The following is a 20,454-nucleotide window of genomic DNA, read 5'->3' on the forward strand; positions in this document are numbered from 1 at the left end:
AACTCAGGTAAAATCCTGCAGATACTTTATTAAAAGCAGAATCAAAGCTGTCCTGTAAAAAACACATAAATAATAACGCAGCTTCAAATCTGCAGCAAAAACGCATCAAATAAGGGGGAGAAGATTGTTGCTGTGTACTTTGGTGCGGATCCTGCAGAAAACACAACTCAGGATTTCTACAAGGTGTGAACACGGCCTTACAGACACCAGATGTCGTAGAGTGACGCTACATCAAGATGAGGAAGTTCTGGCGGCTCCGACTGTGAATGAAGGAGCAAAAAATAATCCCCAGGAGCCAACTGGAGACGAGACGGATGCACAGATGACATCGCTCCGGCCCGGGGGGGGATCACAGGCCGCCGGGGCCCCCGGGAGTTTAGCGATTCACGGCCTCCCGTCCAGCTGCCAGGTACCACTGATCTATGCGCTGGACCAGAGACCCTGGAATTATCCGCTCATCCATAGTCCTAACCGTCCCGGATACAGCACACAGTCCTGGATTTGGGTCTACAACCTGCAGTCTCGAGTATCTGCAGCGGAGAAGGAAATGGTAAATGGGCATGGATTACGGTGTGGAGAAAATTTGTCACAGCCAAACTTGAACTAAACGAATGGCAAATGTAGGCAGATCCAGGACACCGGCTGCACCACACTGATCACCAATGGTGCAGACAGGGCCGTATTTAGAGTTTATGCTGCACTAGGAACTTTTAGTGCTGCCTCCCCCATTGGTGAGTATGACTAAGGGCTTGTTTCCATTTGCGAGAAACAAGTCCGTGTCTCGCATGTGAAAACCAAGCTCTGGCGTCGGCACTTGGGAGCGGAGCGTGCGGCCGCATAGCAATGCATGGAGCTGCATGCTCCGCTCCCAAGTGCCGGCGCCAGAGCTTGGTTTTCACATGCGAGACACGGACGTGTTTCTCGCAAATGGAAACGAGCCCTTATGCAGACACTGTCGGCCGTGACTTGAGTTACTTTCACATCAGCAGCTTCCCCTCTCCTTCCCTCAGCAGCCTCCCCTCTCCTCACCTCAGCAGCCTCCCCTCTCCTCCACCCAGCAGCCTCCTCTCTCATCACCTCAACAGCCTCCCCTCTCCTCACCTCAACAGCCTCCCCTCTCCTCATATCAGCAACCTCCCCTCTCCTCACCTCAGCAACCTCCCCTCTACTCAGTTCAGCAGCCCCCTCTCCTCACCTCAGCAGCCTCTCATCTCCTCACCTCAGCAGCCTCCCCTCCCCTCATCTCAGCAGCGTCACTTCTCCTCACCTCAACAGCCTCCCCTTTCCTCCCCTCAGCTAACTCCCCTCTCCTCACCTCAGCAGCCTCCCCTCTCCTCCATCCAGCAGCCTCCTCTCTCATCACTTCAGCAGCCTCCCCTCTCCTCACCTCAACAGCCTCCCCTCTCCTCATATCAGCAGCCTCCCCTCTCCTCACCTCAGCAACCTCCCCTCTACTCAGTTCAGCAGCCTCCCTCTCCTCACCTCAGCAGCCTCCATCTCCTCCCCTCAGCAGCCTCCCCTCTCCTCACTTCAGCAGTCTCCCCTTTCCTCACTTCAGCAGCCTCCCCTTCCCTCACCTCAACAGCCTCCCCTCCTCACATCAGCAGCCTTCTCTCTCCTCACCTCGGCAGCCTCCCCTCTCCTCACTTCAGCAGCCTTCTCTCTCCTCACCTCGGCAGCCTCCCCTCTCCTCACTTCAGCAGCCTCCCTTCAGCATCCTCCCTTCTCTACACTTCAGCAACCTCCCCTCTGCTCACCTCAGCAGCCTCCCCACTCCTCACTTCAGCAACCTCCCCTCTCTTCCCCTCAGCAGCCTCCCCTCTCTTCCCCTCAGCAGCCTCCCCTTCTCCTAACCTCAGCAGCCTCCCCTCTGCTCACCTCAGCAGCCTCCCTTCTCCTCACCTCAGCAGCTTCCCCTCTCCTCACCTCAGCAGCCTCCCATCTCCTCACTTCAGCAGCCTCCCATCTCCTCACTTCAGCAACCTCCCATCTCCTCACTTCAGCAGCCTCCCCTCTCCTCACCTCATCAGCCTCCCCTCTCCTCTCAGCAGCCTCCCCTCTCCTCACCTCAGCAGCCTCCCCTCTCCTCCCCTCAGCAGCCTCCCCTCTCCTCACCTCAGCAGCCTCCCTCTCCTCCCCTCAGCAGCCTCCCCTCTCCTCACTCACCTCACTCTCCTCTGCAGCCTCCCATCTCCTTACTCTCCTCTGCAGCCTCCTCCGAGTCCTCACCCACTGCCTGCCTCTTCTGCCTCCTCATTGCTGTCTCCCACAAACATGACATGCTGCTCAGCTCCGGAATGAAGAGCGTGCAGCGTGTCACATGACCGGCGTCAGGACCATGATGCACTTGGGCTGTATCTTTAAATCACCGCAGTGTTGTTATGTATCTGGCTTGCAGCGGCCATGAACTATTGCGCCTGGGGCCCGACCAGCAGTAGCAAGGGAGGAGGGCCCGTACTGCCAGGGTATCAGGGTTCCCCTTTTGCTACTGTTCATCTAGCCCCATACTACTGTAGTAATGTCCTGATGGCGGCTCTGCCCACAGCAGCCGAGAGACTGAGGTGGGCGGGATGACCTCGGTTTTAAAAAAGAAAAGAAACATTGCTCAGGTCCCCCCCCCTGCATCCTGGTGCCTTAGGCACGTGCCCTCAAGTGCCTAGTGGTAAATACGGCCCTGGGTGGAGACCAGAGTGGTCATCAGTCTGTGAGCTCAGGGAAAGGAGCCAGCACTGGGCGGAGCTAGGGATATGAGAGGTGGGGCTATGTATGGAAGGGGAGGGGTTATGGGTGGTAAGGGTGGAGCTCTGTTCAGGATGGGAGGAGATATGGGATGGATATCTGGATAGTAAAGGCAGAGTGGTGGAGCTATGGGTAGGGTGGGTGGAGCTATGGGTAGAATGGGTGGAGCTCTGGCCAGGACTGGGCGTGGCTGTAGACTAGTAAGGTATAAATACCCAGCACTGAGGGCTCCAGTCCCAGATGCTGCAGGGAATAGTCACTGACTACAAGGAACCAGCAAGTGTGGAGATCACCCAAGACCTTCACTTACGTCTCCTACAGGTAAATGCAAGCTATTGTCCCCTGTTATCAGCCATGACTGACTGCAAAGTGACTACACCAGGTGATTAATGGTCCCCTATCCACACAGGATGTTCACATCAGGTGTTCGGTGCATCATGGTGGTTGAACCATTCTGTGCCTGTTCACACCTGCCTGGTTCCCTCCACCTCCTTTATAACTGGCAGCATTGGCTACATAGAGCAGAGAAGGAAATGGGTGAGACGACCATGGTGTCTGGAGCCTGGACCGGGTGTGAACGGAGCCTGGATCGGGTGTGAACGGAGCCTGGACTGGGTGTGAACGGTGCAGGGGGAGGTCTCCTTAAGGCTTCTATTCCCCTTATCACTAGAGGTGGATGGACCCCCGGATGGTCACATTTGACCAAAAAGTTTGGGTTTGGGAACCTGGACTTGAATGAGGGGCCTGAGCATCCAGTGTCTGTCCCGCTGTCACGTGCATGAGAGCAACAAACTGCTTCTGATCGTTGGTAAAATCAATATTGGTCAGAGTCGTGTTCCCACACTGTCAATACTCCGCATGAGCCCACAGCTGTGATCAGAGGTGTGAAGTTCACCTGCGGTCACTGGTGTCAGCTGATGGGACTACTGCTCTCCTCATCTGACACCTACAGTGCAGGAAGCGGCTAATGAAAATAAACAATTAAGAAAATTAAAGCGATGTGGGTTCTCTGTAGTTTTGATAACCAGTCAGGCAAAACTCAGTTGTCCCCTTCAGCGAGGCTGGTTATCAAGTATAGAGGGGGACCCACAATGTATCTTTTAACTACCTAAATAACTGTAAAAAAAAAAAAAAGTCTGGGTTTCCCCCCCCATTTTTAAGAAGCCTTGCTAAAGCAGACAGCTGGGGGCTGATATTCTCAGGCTGGTAAGGGGCCATGGATATTGGCCCCCAGCCTAAAATAGCAACTGCCCAGAAAAGGTCTATCTATTAGATGCACTAATTCTGGCGCTTTGCCCGGCTCTTCCCACTTGCCCTGTAGCTGTGGCAAGTGGGGTTAATGTCACCTTTGTATTGTCAGGTGACACTAAGCCTGTGGATTTGTAATGGGGAGACGTCTATAAGACCCCTATCCGTTATTAATCCTATACGATAATTTCTTTATTTTTTATTTAGCGCCAACATATTCCTCAGCGCTTTACAGTTTGCACACATTATTATCGCTGTCCCTATCAGTATGTCTTTGGAATGTGGGAGGAAACCGGAGAACCCGGAGGAAACCCACGCAAACACGGGGAGAACATACAAACTCTTTGCAGATGTTGTCCTTAGTGGGGCTTGAACCCCGGACCCCAGCGCTGCAATGCTAACCACTGAGCCACTGTGCTGCCGTCTTTTATTAGAAATAAAACAAAACTTTCAATTTTTGAATTTAAAAATGAGTCTCTCACCCAGCGCCTATTCCACTGAAGCCCTCTGTCTCCTGTAATGAAACAAACAAAAAAAAAAAACTGTATCCCTCACCTGTCCCACAACGTAATCCATGTCTGGGGGGTGGGGGTGAAAAACAGTTTTCAACCTAGACAGTGCCAAGATGCAGCCATCCAGGCTGAGAACCACTGGAAATGAGGTGCGGTGACGTTCTAGAGGTTTCTGCTGGTCACTGAGGCTGCGATCCCAGGTGGTGATGATTCCACCACTGATCAGGAGCTGTTTGTCGAGCAGTCAGGCACATGAGTGTCACACACCCGGTGTTCAGAAAGCCGAACCTGAGCAGTATCGGACTTCCTGGTGAACTCTGTGTTCGCTACAGGAATCGTACTGTTCACTAGTGATGGGCGAGCACTAAAATGCTCGGGTACTCGGCCAGAACAAGCCCAATGTAAGTCTATGGGAGACCTGAGTATTTTTACCACGATCCTCCCAGGGGTCCTTTTAAGGTCTGAAAATGATGGAAACACTGCTCAAATGCCCTCCGAGTTTCATGGCATTTTTCCAGGGGCCACAAGACACATTAAAACAAAACCAAAACGGGTTTTGCTTGGAAATGTCAAGGTCCATCCTCTGCAGGACTTGCCTTTAAGGCCAAATAATTAACCCCAGACCGAAATGTCCTCCCCCGACTGAGGCTATGTGCACACGTTGCGGATTAGCCTTAGCCATTTCTGGTGCGGATTCTGCCTCTTCTCGCAGAAAACGCAGCTGTGGATTTGTCGTATTTTTTGTGCGTATTTGCTGCGTTTTTGACCCCTGCGCTTTTCTATAATGGAATGGGTACAAAAAGGCTGCAGATCCGCAAAAAAGAAATGACATGCTCCTTCTTTTAAAGAGCAGCGTTTCCGCAGCGGATTTTCCGCAAAGTGTGCACATTTTTTTTTTTTCTCATTGATTTACTTTCTACTGTAAATCACGGATCTGCAGCGTTTCTGCACCTCAAAAAAACGCTGCGAATCCGCAGAGAATCCGCAACGTGTGCACATAGCCTCAGGCTCAGTTCAGACACAGCGTTTTTGAAGCGTTTTCCAACTTTAACATTGCTTTCAACCACTACAAATGCATTCACTGGGAAATGTCATTGTAACATGTAACCCCCCCAGCTGGCCATGTGGTGGGTGACACATACAGACCCATCTTGTTTAATTGAAGGAGGGACTCTTAAAGTCACAGAGCCTATTTTTACAGGGGCATCAGGCGGCATTAATCTTCTTAAAGGGCCATTATTAAACAGGGGGTCTCCTAAGCTGTTGTAGCCTACGCTGTGAGTGGATGCGCTGCCAAGAATTACGACGCACCACACCTGTCATAAGATGTCCAGGGGGACTCCTGAAAAAGTGTTGCATTGAATTCAAGCCTGACCTGCTACCAATTCATATGCACCCCAATAAGCCTAGGAACCCACATAGTGGATGGGCCCAGGAAAATCCACTTGTATTTTTTAATGGTAAGATGGTTTCCTCTTTGCAGAATTATTTACAGGAGAATTTGGCAACTGTTTCCCATAATTTTATCACTAAGGTTCAGATACGGCTTTAAAAAAAAAAAAAAGGCTAATACCTGCAATACAAGGCAATTTCATTGCAAACTACAAAATTGAATGAGTATTAACCCCTTCGCGACATGTGCCATACTAGTACTGCGCATCGAGTTGTGCCAGCTTGTAGCCTCCCATGGAGGCTATTGAAGCATGGCAAAAGTAAAACAAAAAAAGTTTTAAAAAAATGAAAAAATGGAAAAAAAATAAAGTTTAAATCACCCCCCCCCCCCATTCGCCCTATCCAAAATAAAACAATAAAAAAAAAAATCAAACCTACACATTTGGTATCGCCGTGTTCAGAATCGCCCGATCTATCAATAAAAAAAAAAATTAACCTGATCGCTAAACGGTGTAGCGAGAAAAAAAATTCAAAACACCAGAATTGCGTTCTTTTGGTCGCCGCGGCAAGGCACTAAAATGCAATAATGGGCAATCAAAAAAACATATCTGCACAAATGTGGCATCATTAAAAACCATCTCGGCATGCAAAAAACAAGCCCTCACCCGACCCCCAGATCACAAAAAATGGAGACGCTACGGGTATCGGAAAATGGCGCTTTTTTTTTTTTGTTTTCACTACTTAGATAAAAAATAAAAAGGAAAAAAAGGAGCATGAACCGCACATCCCAAAATCATACGTTGATCTAAAGCCGCTAGGCAAAAATTTATATACTGAACGTGAGGTTTTCCGTTTAACATTCTGATCTGATCATTTTTGCCTAGCGGCTTTAGATCAACATATGATTTTGGGATGTGCGGTTCATGATTTTTTTTTTTTTTTTTTTCCTTTTTGCAAAGCATGTTCTAGTCTTCTTCTTGGACCAGCACTCCTCCCATTTGGCACAGGTGATTTTAATTAGCAGGAGACTGCAAAGTAAGGGGTCTGGCCCATTGTGGCTCTCACTGAAGAGCTGGAGGAAGGTGAGTTTCAATGCTCCTTTCATTTTGGTGCTGGTGCTGTGTGGCGGCCATTGTTGCGGTGGCTTTGTGCTGGTGGGGCGGCGCGGTCTGGAGTCATGGGGGCTCAGTCTCGCAGCATGGGTGCTGTGGGGCAACAGGCCGTCTGCCCTGCTGGTGCGTGGACGCCGCACGGCTCCGCTCCGTTAGGGCGATAGGACCCACTACGAGGTTTGCCGTGAAGTGGCAGTGCGCTTCATACAGTCTGATCAGAATGTTAAACTGAAAACCTCATGTTCAGTTATATAAATTTTTGCCTAGCGGCTTTAGATCAACCAACCATCCGTCATTGTGCGGGACTGCCCCGGATTTGATGCTTGCCCCGGCTGTCCTGCCCGGGACGCAGAGAGTCCTGCAGACAGAACAGTTGATGCTGCTGTCACCGCCCCCTTTTGTTAGGCCACGCCCCTCCCCCGTCGGTGTGTTCCTGAGTCTTCAGTGTGCCTCACAGTTCAGAGAGGACACCTGAGGTGACATAACAGAGCCGGACACAGCCTGGGGGCCGGGGGGCAATGTAAGCAGCAGCCATGAGAGGAATGGAGGCTGCTAATGGGACAGATGCAGATCAGTGAGTAGTGGATGTCACAGAGATGACTCCTCCGTCCAGTGCATTGTGGAGGAGGAGCAGCCTCCTGGGAGAGAGTGACAACACATCAATGTGGCTGCTTTATTTCCCCAGACATAAAAGCCTAATCCCCTATGACAGTCACTGTATCATCATGTGCTAATTACAAGCTGCAGCTCCGCTCGGTGCACACACGCGGCTGAGGCTCCGCTCGGTGCACCTCGTACACACACGCGGCTCCGCTCGGTGCACCTCGTACACACACGCGGCTCCGCTCGGTGCACCTCGTACACACACGCGGCTCCGCTCGGTGCACCTCGTACACACACGCGGCTCCACTCGGTGCACCTCGTACTGTGAAAGGTGTACGGAGCCATATGTACGAGGTGTGCGGAGCAGCATGTGAAAGGTGTACGGAGCGGAGTCGTGTGTAAGAGGTATACGGAGCCATGTGTACGAGGTGTACAGAGCACAGCCGCGTGTGTACGAGGTGTATGGAGCACAGCCGCGTGTGTACGGAGCGGAGCAGCGTGTGTAAGAGGTGTACGGAGCCGTGTGTACGAGGTGTACGGAGCACAGCCGCGTGTTTACGAGGTGTACGAGATGTACGGAGCGGAGCAGCATGTGAAAGGTCTACGGAGCGGAGTCGTGTGTGTGTAAGAGGTTTGCGGATCAGAGCAGAGTGTGAAAGGTGTATGGAGCGGAGCCACGTGTGTACGAGGTGTACAGTGCAGAGCAGAGCCATGCGTGCTCAAAGTATACGGAGCGTGTGCAATGTGTATAGAGCAGAGCCGTGTGTGTACGGGGTGTACGGAGTAGTGCCGTGTGTGTACGAGATGTATGGAGCGGAGCCGTGTGTGTAGGAGTAGCTATGTGTGGCCATTATACGGTACAAAGTATCATGTGCGGCCAATATACAGTATGGAGCATCATGTGTGGTCATTATACAGTATGGAGCATCATGTGTGGCCATTATACAGTATGGAGCATCATGTGCGGCCATTGTACAGTATGGAGCATCATGTGCGGCCATTATACAGTATGGAGCATCATGTGTGGCTATTATACAGTATGGAGCATCATGTGTGGTCATTGTACAGTATGGAGCATCATGTGCAGCCAATATACAGTATGGAGCATCATGTGTGGTCATTGTACAGTATGGAGCATCATGTGCGGTCATTATACAGTATGGAGCATCATGTGTGGCCATATTTTTTTGTTTATAATTATTCTTTATGAACAGTTTGATCAGCAGTGCTAAATGGGTGTGGTTGAGACGTGGATATGGGTGTGACTAGTGAATGGGTGTGGTCAGAGGCGTGGCCTAAAATTTGCCGCGTTGCGCGCCGCAAACTTTGTCCCTCTTTCCCATCTTCAAAAGTTGGGAGGTATGGATCAACGTATGATTTTGGGAAGTGCAGTTCATGCTCCTTTTTTTTTTTTTTTTTTGCTCCGCCTGCAATGAATCCTCTTTGACTGTGAGCAGAGTTTTTCAGAATGCTGAGAAGCGGGATGGCGATGCTAATTATGGCATCATCGCCGCTCACAATCTTTGTGCAGTCCTCAAAGTTTTCGAGGATGGTACATATATCTGACATCTGTCAACTCCTGAGGTCTTATGTGTGGAGTCTGACCTGAAATTTGACTGCCTTGTTAATGTTGGTAGTCAACAATGGCCCACTTCTGCCCACAAATCTTTTCCAACATATGCAGAGTTCCAGCGCGTGGGGACATCGCACAACAGTTGGTGAGCTGGAAGCTGAAAACGCTGCTGAAGCACGGCAAGGGCGGCTGAAGCTGTAGCTGACTTTCTAAAATGGGCAGACAGACGGTGTACTTTCACAAGTCGCTCTGGGTAGCTTTTCAGAAAATGTTGAACCATGAGTTTAAGCACATGGGCCAAGCAAGGTACATGTGAGCTCACCTTGCCTCAGAGCCGCCACCAGGTATGGCCATTGTCACACATGACCATGCCTGGCTGTAGGTTCAGCGGTGTCATCCAAACATCTGACTGCTCTGTGCTATCCACAACTCTTCTGCATAGTGCAGTTTTGTCACTTTTGCGGATTAGCTTCAGCACAACCTGATGCCACTTGGCTGAGGCAGTGCTTCCAGCTTCTGACTGATGTGTTGATTTTAGAGATGGAGGATGAAGAGGAGGTGGTGCAGGAGCTGTAGACTGTGGGGGGCAACCCTGATTGGCGTGGGGAGGATGTGTTCCATCCCAAGGTCCGACTGGGTCCCAGCTTCCACTATGTTAACCCAGTGTGCCATCATTGAGATGTACCGTCCCTGCCCACAAGCACTTGTCCACATGTCCGTGGTTAGGTGGACTTTCTTGTTAACAGCATTGTTGTGGGCACGGGTAATGTTGTGGGACACATGCTGGTGTAATGCCGGTATGGCACACTGGGAGAAATGGTGGCGACTTGGGACGGCCGCTGCCATCAGGTTGCGGAAAGCTTCCATCTCAAGCCTAAAAGGCAGCATTTCTAGCGCAAGCAGAAGCGAAATATTAGAAATGAGGACTGTAGCCTCTGGGGCGTTGGCTGCGTATTTCTGCTTGCGTTCCAAAGACTGGGTTATAGACAACTGAACGCTGTGCTTGGACAAGGCCGTGGACGCGCTTGCTGATGGTGCTGCTTGACTGTGGGCCACAACAGGTGCAGGGCTAGAGGCATCTTCACATGCACGGTGTACTGGGGATTGGCTTCTACGCAAAACAGTGGAAGAAGCACCAGCAGGCAGTGGTCCTGGAGCCTGGGGTTTGGCCCACAAAGTCAGGTGCTTTGCTTGCATGTGCCTGATCACGCTGGTGGTGGTCAGGCTGGTTGTTTTGCTACCCCTGCTGATGCGGGCATGGCAGGTGCTGCAAATGGCCTGTTTGGGGTTATCGGCAGAGTCTTTAAAAAATAGACTCGGGAAGATCTCACAGGTGGAGCTATGTAAGCACATACAGTGCCTGCAGGTCTTGCACTGATATGGATATGCTGTGCCCTGCCTACCTAGCGCTGTAATATCAGGACCCAGGAATTAGCCCTAAAAAGGACTGTTGGTTTCTCAGGAGTTGTGGATGTAACAGTTGCAGATCTACACTAACTCTAAAACCACGATTCTGACCCTATCTCAGCAGCAGCTCTCCCTACTCTCGCTGAATCTGGAGCAGAATGTGGCGAGCAGGACGGCGCCAGGTCTCTTATACTCGGGATGATGCTGTGCGACCAGCCAATCACTGCACGACCACAACAAAGATGGCTGCAGCGTTTCATGGCCTGGCAGACCATCTCTGCACCGTGATTGGGTCTCTAAAATCCGCCAAAACTGCTGGGTGGAGATTGCAGTTACCGCCGAATAATCCCGGAAATGCTCGCCGAGCATAGGGATACTCGGGCGAGTAACGAGTAGTGGCGAGCACTAGGGTTGAGCGAAACGGGTCGAACATTTTCAAAAGTCGCCGACTTTTGGCTAAGTCGGGGTTTCATGAAACCCGATCCGACCCCTGTGCGGGGTCGGCCATGCGGTACGCGACTTTCGCGCCAAAGTCGCGTTTCAATGACGCGAAAAGCGCCATTTCTCAGCCAATGAAGGTAAACGCAGAGTGTGGGCAGCGTGATGACATAGGTCCTGGTCCCCACCATCTTAGAGAAGGGCATTGCAGTGATTGGCTTGCTGTCTGCAACGTCACAGGGGCTATAAAGAGGCGTTCCCGCCGACCGCCATCTTACTGCTGCTGATCTGAGCTTAGGGAGAGGTTGCTGCCGCTTTGTCAGAAGCAGGGATAGCGTTAGGCAGGGTCCATTAACCACAAAACCGCTTGTGCTGCAGCGATTTGCACTGTCCAACACCACCCTCGGTGTGCAGGGACAGTGGAAGTTTTTTTTTTTTTTTTTTCCCCTCAGCGCTGTAGCTCATTGGGCTGCCCTAGAAGGCTCCCTGATAGCTGCATTGCTGTGTGTACGCCGCTGTGCAAACCAACTGCTTTTTTCAAAGCACAAATCCTCTTGTTCCTTCCTTTCTGCACAGCTATCTTTTTTGTTTGTCCACACTTTTTATTTCATTTGTGCATCAGTCCACTCCTTATTGCTGCCTGCCATACCTGGCTGAGATTACTGCAGGCAGGGAGATAGTAGCTGCCTGCCATACCTGGCTGAGATTACTGCAGGCAGGGAGATAGTAATTGTAGGACATTCCCTGTTTTTTTTTTGTTTTTTTTTTTGGTGGGAGATTAAGATTGGCAATTTGGCATTTCTGCTAGAGTGCCATCCCTGTGTGTGCCATCTCTCTCACATAGTGGGCCATAGAAAGCCTTTTCATTTTTCTGTATTTTTTTTTGTGGGGTGTATAAATTCTCCCTGATAAAAATACAGTGGGAGATTAATATTGGCCTTTGGGCTTGTGTGCCAGTCCTGAGTGTGCCATCTCTCTCACAAATAGTGGGCCATAGAAAGCCTATTTAATTTTTTTTTTTGGTTTTATAAATTTTCCCTGAAAAAAGGGAGATTAATATTGGCCTCTGGGCTTGTATGCCAGTTGTGAGCGTGCCATCTGTGCCAGTCCTGAGCGTGCCATCTCTCTCACAAATAGTGGGCCATAGAAAGCCTATTTAATTTTTTTTTTGGTTTTATAAATTTTCCCTGAAAAAAGGGAGATTAATATTGGCCTCTGGGCTTGTGTGCCAGTTGTGAGCGTGCCATCTGTGCCAGTCCTGAGCGTGCCATCTCTCTCACAAATAGTGGGCCATAGAAAGCCTATTTAAATATTTTTTTGGTTTTATAAATTCTCCCAGAAAAAAAGGGAGATTAATATTGGCCTCTGGGCTTCTGTGCCAGTCCTGAGCGTGCCATCTGTGCCAGTCCTGAGCGTCCCATCTCTCTCACAAATAGTGGGCCATAGAAAGCCTATTTTTTTTTTGGGGGGGGTTTTAGAAATTCTCCCTGGAAAAAAAAAGGGAGATTAATATTGCCCTTTGGGCTTGTGTGCCAGTACTAAGCGTTCCATCTCTCTCTCTCTCTGTCAGTGGGCCATAGAACGCCTATTTTTGGTTTTATTTGTTTTCTAAATTCTCCCTGAAAAAATCATTTTATTTTATTTGGTTTCTAAATTCTTCCTGATAAAATCATATTTTTTTTATTTTTTTTTTTTCTAAAGTCTCCCTGAAAAAAAAAAAAAAAACAGTGGGAGATTAATATTGGCCTTTCTGCTTGTGTGCCAGTCTTGACTCCTGGGTGTGCCATCTCTCTCTCTCTCTCTCTCTCTCTCTCTCTCTCTCTCTCTCTCTCTCTCTCTCTCTCTCTCTCTCTCTCTCTCCAATTGTGGTCCATAGAAAGCCTATATTTTTTTTCCTTGATTTGGGTTCCAAAATCTACCAGAGAAAATAACTCCATCAATCATTGGTAGAAAAATATTGGCCTCTGGGCTTGTGTGCCACTCCTGATTCCTGTGTGCGTCATCTCTCACTCAGTGGCCCATAGAAAGCATATAGTTTGTTACATTTGTTTTCTAAATTCTCCCTGCAAAAATCAATTTTTTTTTTTTTGGGGGGGTTTCTAAAGTGTTCCTGAAAAAAATAAAAATAAAAAACAAATAATAGTGTGACATTAATATTAACATTTGTGCTTCAGTGACAGTCCTGCGTGTGGGGCATCTCTCTAATTTGCAGCCACCAAAAAAAGAGTGTGTAACATTGTGCCTGATTTTCGCGGTGGTCTCACCAACCTGTAAAGGGGTAGCTAAATCATACTGAAGTTATAGCTCACCGTGTAAGTTGTGTGACTGCAACAAATAACGTTAGTTTGGTTACGTTTTTAAAACAATGAGGAAGTCTAGTGGAAGAGGTCGTGGCCGGGGGCGTTCATTGTCAGCTGGTAATGAGGGTAGTGGTAGTGGTGGAGCATCAGGTGGTCGTGGGGAAAAAAATATTGCACCTAAGTCTGGAGCTGTGGAGCCAGGTTCGTCGTCCGGCTACACAAGGCCTCGAACGCTCCCTTTTCTGGGATTAGGAAAACCGCTTTTAAAGCCGGAGCAGCAAGAGCAAGTTTTGGCTTATCTTGCTGACTCAGCCTCTAGCTCTTTTGCCTCCTCTCGTGAAACTGGTAAAAGTAAAAGCAGCGCGTCGTTAGTGGATGTTCACGGTCAGGGACAAGTCACTTCCTTGTCCTCTTCAGCAAAAACAACAACAGAGAAGAATGCAGCAGGCGACACAACGGGTTACTCCATGGAGCTCTTTACACATACCGTCCCTGGCTTAGAAAGTGAAGCAGTTAACAGTCCATGCCCATTACAAATTGAATCTGACATGGAGTGCACTGACGCACAGCCACAGCCAGACTACTATGCTGGTCCTTTGACTCAGACCACAACATTGCCCTCGCAGGGTGCTGATCAAGAATCAGACCCTGATGAGACTATGTTGCCCCATCACGAACGCTATACCACCGAACGACACGGTGACACAGACGAAGTTGCGCAGGAGGTACAAGAAGAGTTATTAGATGACCCAGTTCTTGACCCCGATTGGCAGCCATTGGGGGAACAGGGTGCAGGCGGCAGCAGTTCTGAAGCAGAGGAGGAGGAGGGGCCGCAGCAGGCATCAACATCGCCACAGGTTCCATCTGCCGGGCCCGTATCTTGCCCAAAACGCGTGGCAAAGCCAAAACCTGGTGGAGGACAGCGTGGCCATCCGGTTAAAGCTCAGTCTGCAATGCCTGAAAAGGTATCCGATGCTAGAAAGAGTGCAGTCTGGCATTTTTTTAAACAACATCCAATTGATCAGCGCAAAGTCATCTGTCAAAAATGTTCTACTTCCTTAAGCAGAGGTCAGAATCTGAAAAGTCTCAATACTAGTTGCATGCATAGACATTTAACCACCATGCATTTGAAAGCTTGGACTAACTACCAAACGTCCCTTAAGGTTGTTGCACCCTCGGCCAATGAAGCTAGTCATCAACGCAACATCCCTTCCGGCAGTGTAGGACCACCATTTAGCGCACCACCTGCTGTATCTGTGCAGGTATCTTTGCCAGGCCAAAGCAGTCAGGGTCAGGGAATCACCAGTTTCGTAGTAGGAAACACTGCATCTAGGGCACCGGTGGCAACAATACCATCTCCCACCGTCTCTCAGTCTGCCATGTCCACCGGCACCCCCGCTAGTTCCACGATCTCCATCTCTCCAGTCCAGCTCACCCTACATGAGACTATGGTTAGAAAAAGGAAGTACTTAGCCTCGCATCCGCGTACACAGGGTTTGAACGCCCACATAGCTAGACTAATCTCGTTAGAGATGATGCCCTACCGGTTAGTTGAAAGCGAAGCTTTCAAAGACCTGATGGACTACGCTGTACCACGCTACGAGCTACCCAGTCGACACTTTTTTTCCAGAAAAGCCATCCCAGCCCTCCACCAGCATGTTAAAGAGCGCATCGTCCATGCACTCAGGCAATCTGTGAGCACAAAGGTGCACCTGACAACAGATGCATGGACCAGTAGGCATGGCCAGGGACGTTACGTGTCCATCACGGCACACTGGGTAAATGTGGTGGATTCAGGGTCCACAGGGGACAGCAAGTTTGGGACAGTTCTGCCTAGCCCACGGTCTAGTAAACAGTTGTCTGTAGCCGTTCGCACCCCCTCCTCCTCCTCCTCCTCCTCGTCCTCCTGCAGAAGCAAGAGCTCGTCCACAGACCGCAGTCGCACAAACACTCCATCCGCACCTGCCACTGTTGCACACCAGGTCTCCCATTATGGGGCAGCTACTGGCATACGTCAGCAGGCTGTATTGGCTATGAAGTGTTTGGGCGACAATAGACACACCGCGGAAGTTCTGTCCGAGTTCTTGCAGCAAGAAACGCAGTCGTGGCTGGGCACTGTAGATCTTGAGGCAGGCAAGGTAGTGAGTGATAACGGAAGGAATTTCATGGCTGCCATCTCCCTTTCCCAACTGAAACACATTCCTTGCCTGGCTCACACCTTAAACCTGGTGGTGCAGTGCTTCCTGAAAAGTTATCCGGGGTTATCCGACCTGCTCCTCAAAGTGCGTGGACTTTGCGCACATATCCGCCGTTCGCCTGTACACTCCAGCCGTATGCAGACCTATCAGCGTTCTTTGAACCTTCCCCAGCATCGCCTAATCATAGACGTTGCAACAAGGTGGAACTCAACACTGCACATGCTTCAGAGACTGTGCGAACAGAGGCGGGCTGTTATGTTTTTGTGGGAGGATACACATACACGGGCAGGCAGTAGGATGGCAGACATGGAGTTGTCAGGTGTGCAGTGGTCGAAGATTCAAGACATGTGTCAAGTCCTTCAGTGTTTTGAGGAATGCACACGGCTGGTTAGTGCAGACAACGCCATAATAAGCATGAGCATCCCCCTAATGCGTCTGCTGATGCAAAGTTTGACGCACATAAAGGATCAGGCGTCTGCACCAGAGGAAGAGGAAAGCCTTGATGACAGTCAGCGATTGTCTGGTCAGGGCAGTGTACATGACGAGGTACCGGGCGAAGAGGAGGTGGAGGATGAGGAGGATGATGGGGATGAGTATATTTTTAATGAGGAAGCTTTCCCGGGGGCACGGGAAATTGGTGGCGTGGCAAGGCCGGGTTCTGGTTTTTTGAGGGACACAAGTGACGTAGATTTGCCTGCAACTGCCCCTCAACCAAGCACAACCGCAGATTTGACAACGGGAACTTTGGCCCACATGGCGGATTATGCCTTGCGTATCCTCAAAAGGGACACACGCATTACAAAAATGATGAACGATGACGATTACTGGTTGGCCTGCCTCCTTGATCCTCGCTATAAAGGCAAATTGCAAAATATTATGCCACATGAGAACTTGGAACTAATATTAGCAACAAAACAATCAACTCTTGTTGACCGTTTGCTTCTGGCATTCCCTGCACACAGCGCCCGTGATCGTTCTCACACGAGCTCCAGGGGCCAGCAGACCAGAGGTGTTAGAGGGGCAGAAATCAGAAGTGGCGTTGGCCAGAGGGGTTTTCTGACCAGGTTGTGGAGTGATTTTTCTATGACCGCAGACAGGACAGGTACTGCAGCATCAATTCAAAGTGACAGGAGACAACATTTGTCCAGTATGGTTACAAACTATTTTTCATCCCTTATCGACGTTCTCCCTCAACCGTCATTCCCATTTGATTACTGGGCATCCAAATTAGACACCTGGCCAGAATTGGCAGAATATGCATTGCAGGAGCTTGCTTGCCCGGCAGCTAGTGTCCTATCAGAAAGAGTATTCAGTGCTGCAGGTTCAATACTAACAGAAAAAAGGACTCGTCTGGCTACCCAAAATGTAGATGATCTAACCTTCATTAAAATGAACCACAACTGGATTTCAAAATCTTTTGCCCCACCCTGCCCGGCTGACACCTAGCTTTCCTATGAAAAGGTCTTGCCTGTGGACTATTCTGAATGACTTTTCCAATCTCGTAATTTTCTTCACCTGATTGTCCAGCATACGACATGTTTCCACCTCACGAAATGGCCAAACTCCCCACACGGGGTCGTGCTATCGCCACTTTGCGCTTGGACCCTTGAGAGTGCTGTTTGTCTGAAGAGGTGGGTGAGCCCGCTTTTGGTCGACGGCACTGCCACTGGGTCCCTCATAGTACAATAAAGTGTCTCTGGCGGTGGTGGTGCGCACCCAACGTCAGACTCACCGTTGTAATATGAGGGGCCCTGTGCCTGTACCGCCGGCCACAAGCCAGTTCCCCCCCCCCCCAGCTCAAACAGTGCTCTACCACTAGCAAAATTATCTCTCACAGCTTCACCAATGTGTAGTCTAGGCGCTGACATCCTTCAATGCCTGGCACTGACAATACCATTGTTTTGACATTTTTGTTATGTTAGGCCTTCGAAGCCTGTCTGCGGTCACTCCTTCCACTAGACTTCCACTGACCAGACCACTGCTGCCCGTGTACCCCTGGAACCAATTTAAAATTGCCTACAGCCATGTGTTATTATTTTAGGCCTTCGATGCCTGTCTGCGGTCACTCCTTCCACTAGGCCTCCACTGACCACACCACTGCTGCCCGTGTACCCCTGGAACCAATTTAAAATTGCCTACAGCCAGCCCAATTTTTTTATTTTAGGCCTTCGATGCCTGTCTGCGGTCCATTCTTTCAACTACTACTACACTGACCAGGGCACTGCTGCCCAAGTACCCCTGGAACCAATTTAAAATTGCCTACAGCCATGTGTGATTATTTTAGGCCTTCGATGCCTGTCTGCGGTCACTCCTTCCACTAGGCCTCCACTGACCACACCACTGCTGCCCGTGTAACCCTGGAACCAATTTAAAATTGCCTACAGCCATGTGTTATTATTTTAGGCCTTCGATGCCTGTCTGCGGTCACTCCTTCCACTAGGCCTCCACTGACCACACCACTGCTGCCCGTGTACCCCTGGAACCAATTTAAAATTGCCTACAGCCAGCCCAATTTTTTTATTTTAGGCCTTCGATGCCTGTCTGCGGTCCATTCTTTCAACTACTACTACACTGACCAGGGCACTGCTGCCCAAGTACCCCTGGAACCAATTTAAAATTGCCTACAGCCATGTGTGATTATTTTAGGCCTTCGATGCCTGTCTGCGGTCACTCCTTCCACTAGGCCTCCACTGACCACACCACTGCTGCCCGTGTAACCCTGGAACCAATTTAAAATTGCCTACAGCCATGTGTTATTATTTTAGGCCTTCGATGCCTGTCTGCGGTCACTCCTTCCACTAGGCCTCCACTGACCACACCACTGCTGCCCGTGTACCCCTGGAACCAATTTAAAATTGCCTACAGCCAGCCCAATTTTTTTATTTTAGGCCTTCGATGCCTGTCTGCGGTCCATTCTTTCAACTACTACTACACTGACCAGGGCACTGCTGCCCAAGTACCCCTGGAACCAATTTAAAATTGCCTACAGCCATGTGTTAATATTTTAGGCCTTCGATGCCTGTCTGTGGTCACTCCTTCCACTAGGCCTCCACTGACCACACCACTGCTGCCCGTGTACCCCTGGAACCAATTTAAAATTGCCTACAGCCATGTGTGATTATTTTAGGCCTTCGATGCCTGTCTGCGGTCACTCCTTCCACTAGGCCTCCACTGACCACACCACTGCTGCCCGTGTAACCCTGGAACCAATTTAAAATTGCCTACAGCCATGTGTTATTATTTTAGGCCTTCGATGCCTGTCTGCGGTCACTCCTTCCACTAGGCCTCCACTGACCACACCACTGCTGCCCGTGTACCCCTGGAACCAATTTAAAATTGCCTACAGCCAGCCCAATTTTTTTATTTTAGGCCTTCGATGCCTGTCTGCGGTCCATTCTTTCAACTACTACTACACTGACCAGGGCACTGCTGCCCAAGTACCCCTGGAACCAATTTAAAATTGCCTACAGCCATGTGTTAATATTTTAGGCCTTCGATGCCTGTCTGTGGTCACTCCTTCCACTAGGCCTCCACTGACCACACCACTGCTGCCCGTGTACCCCTGGAACCAATTTAAAATTGCCTACAGCCATGTGTGATTATTTTAGGCCTTCGATGCCTGTCTGCGGTCACTCCTTCCACTAGGCCTCCACTGACCACACCACTGCTGCCCGTGTAACCCTGGAACCAATTTAAAATTGCCTACAGCCATGTGTGATTATTTTAGGCCTTCGATGCCTGTCTGCGGTCACTCCTTCCACTAGGCCTCCACTGACCACACCACTGCTGCCCGTGTACCCCTGGAACCAATTTAAAATTGCCTACAGCCAGCCCAATTTTTTTATTTTAGGCCTTCGATGCCTGTCTGCGGTCCATTCTTTCAACTACTACTACACTGACCAGGGCACTGCTGCCCAAGTACCCCTGGAACCAATTTAAAATTGCCTACAGCCATGTGTTAATATTTTAGGCCTTCGATGCCTGTCTGTGGTCACTCCTTCCACTAGGCCTCCACTGACCTGTCTACTGCGGCCCGTGTACCCCTTGAACCAACCTAATAAAATATTTAAAAAATTAATTTGATTATAAAAAATAAGATCGTGTTGAGATCTCAAATGCAGACATTTTAACAATCAAAACAAACACACAACAAATATCTGGAACTGTACTACAAAGGTCCAACAGCTACAATTTCTTTCTCCTGCAAGAAGTTAACTGAAAGTTTTTTGGAGTTGTTAACACAGATATGGCATCCACCGAGTGTTGTCCTGTCGCGTCTCCTTTAAATTATTTCCAATAAGATGTTAAACTATTAATTTAATAAAATCAATAATTAAAAAAATAATTGAGTAAGTCAAAAGCACATTGCAAATAAACATTAATTACAAATCAAGAAGCATGGCGCGTCCGAGGGTGAGTAGATACCGAATAAGAATATAATCACCCTCGGGCGCGCAATGCTTATTTACAACAGCCTTCCTTCCTAAGAATCAGCCCTTCCGTGGTGTAGAGAGAGGTTGTTGTTACACTCCAAGGTGTTCCCCAGGTTGCCTTTCCTGAGCTTCTATCTTCAGGCTCTCATTAAATTGTGGTTAAATGGAACAACTGCATTTGGCGTACTAGTTGGTTTGGGGCCTACTATCGGTGTCTGCCACTCCTTGCTGTTCTCCTGGTTTCCTGTCCTGAAATTCCATTTTCAGCCTCTCGTTAAGTAGTTGTTAATGTTAGACTGCATTTGGCCTACTAGTTGGGTTGGGGCCTACTATCGGTGTCTGCCACTCCTTGCTGTTCTCCTCCACTGAACAAAGCTGTGCCGCCTGTTTACTACGGTTGCCAATTTTGAACTGCATTTCGACTACTTACTGATTTGGCCCTACTCTCTGTGTCAGCCTCTCATTCCAGTTGTCCTCCACTGCAATGCCCCCTGGTTAT

General features: G+C 49.5%; 1 protein-coding gene across 1 annotated transcript in view; it reads left to right on the plus strand.

Annotated features, from left to right (window-relative positions):
• Positions 1–20,454, plus strand: part of LOC138643509 (uncharacterized) — a 1,192,186-nt gene that overhangs the window by 1,156,585 nt on the left and 15,147 nt on the right. The gene's annotated exons all lie outside the window — the stretch shown is intronic.

Source organism: Ranitomeya imitator, chromosome 6, assembly GCF_032444005.1.
Source record: "Ranitomeya imitator isolate aRanImi1 chromosome 6, aRanImi1.pri, whole genome shotgun sequence".
NCBI lineage: Eukaryota > Metazoa > Chordata > Amphibia > Anura > Dendrobatidae > Ranitomeya > Ranitomeya imitator.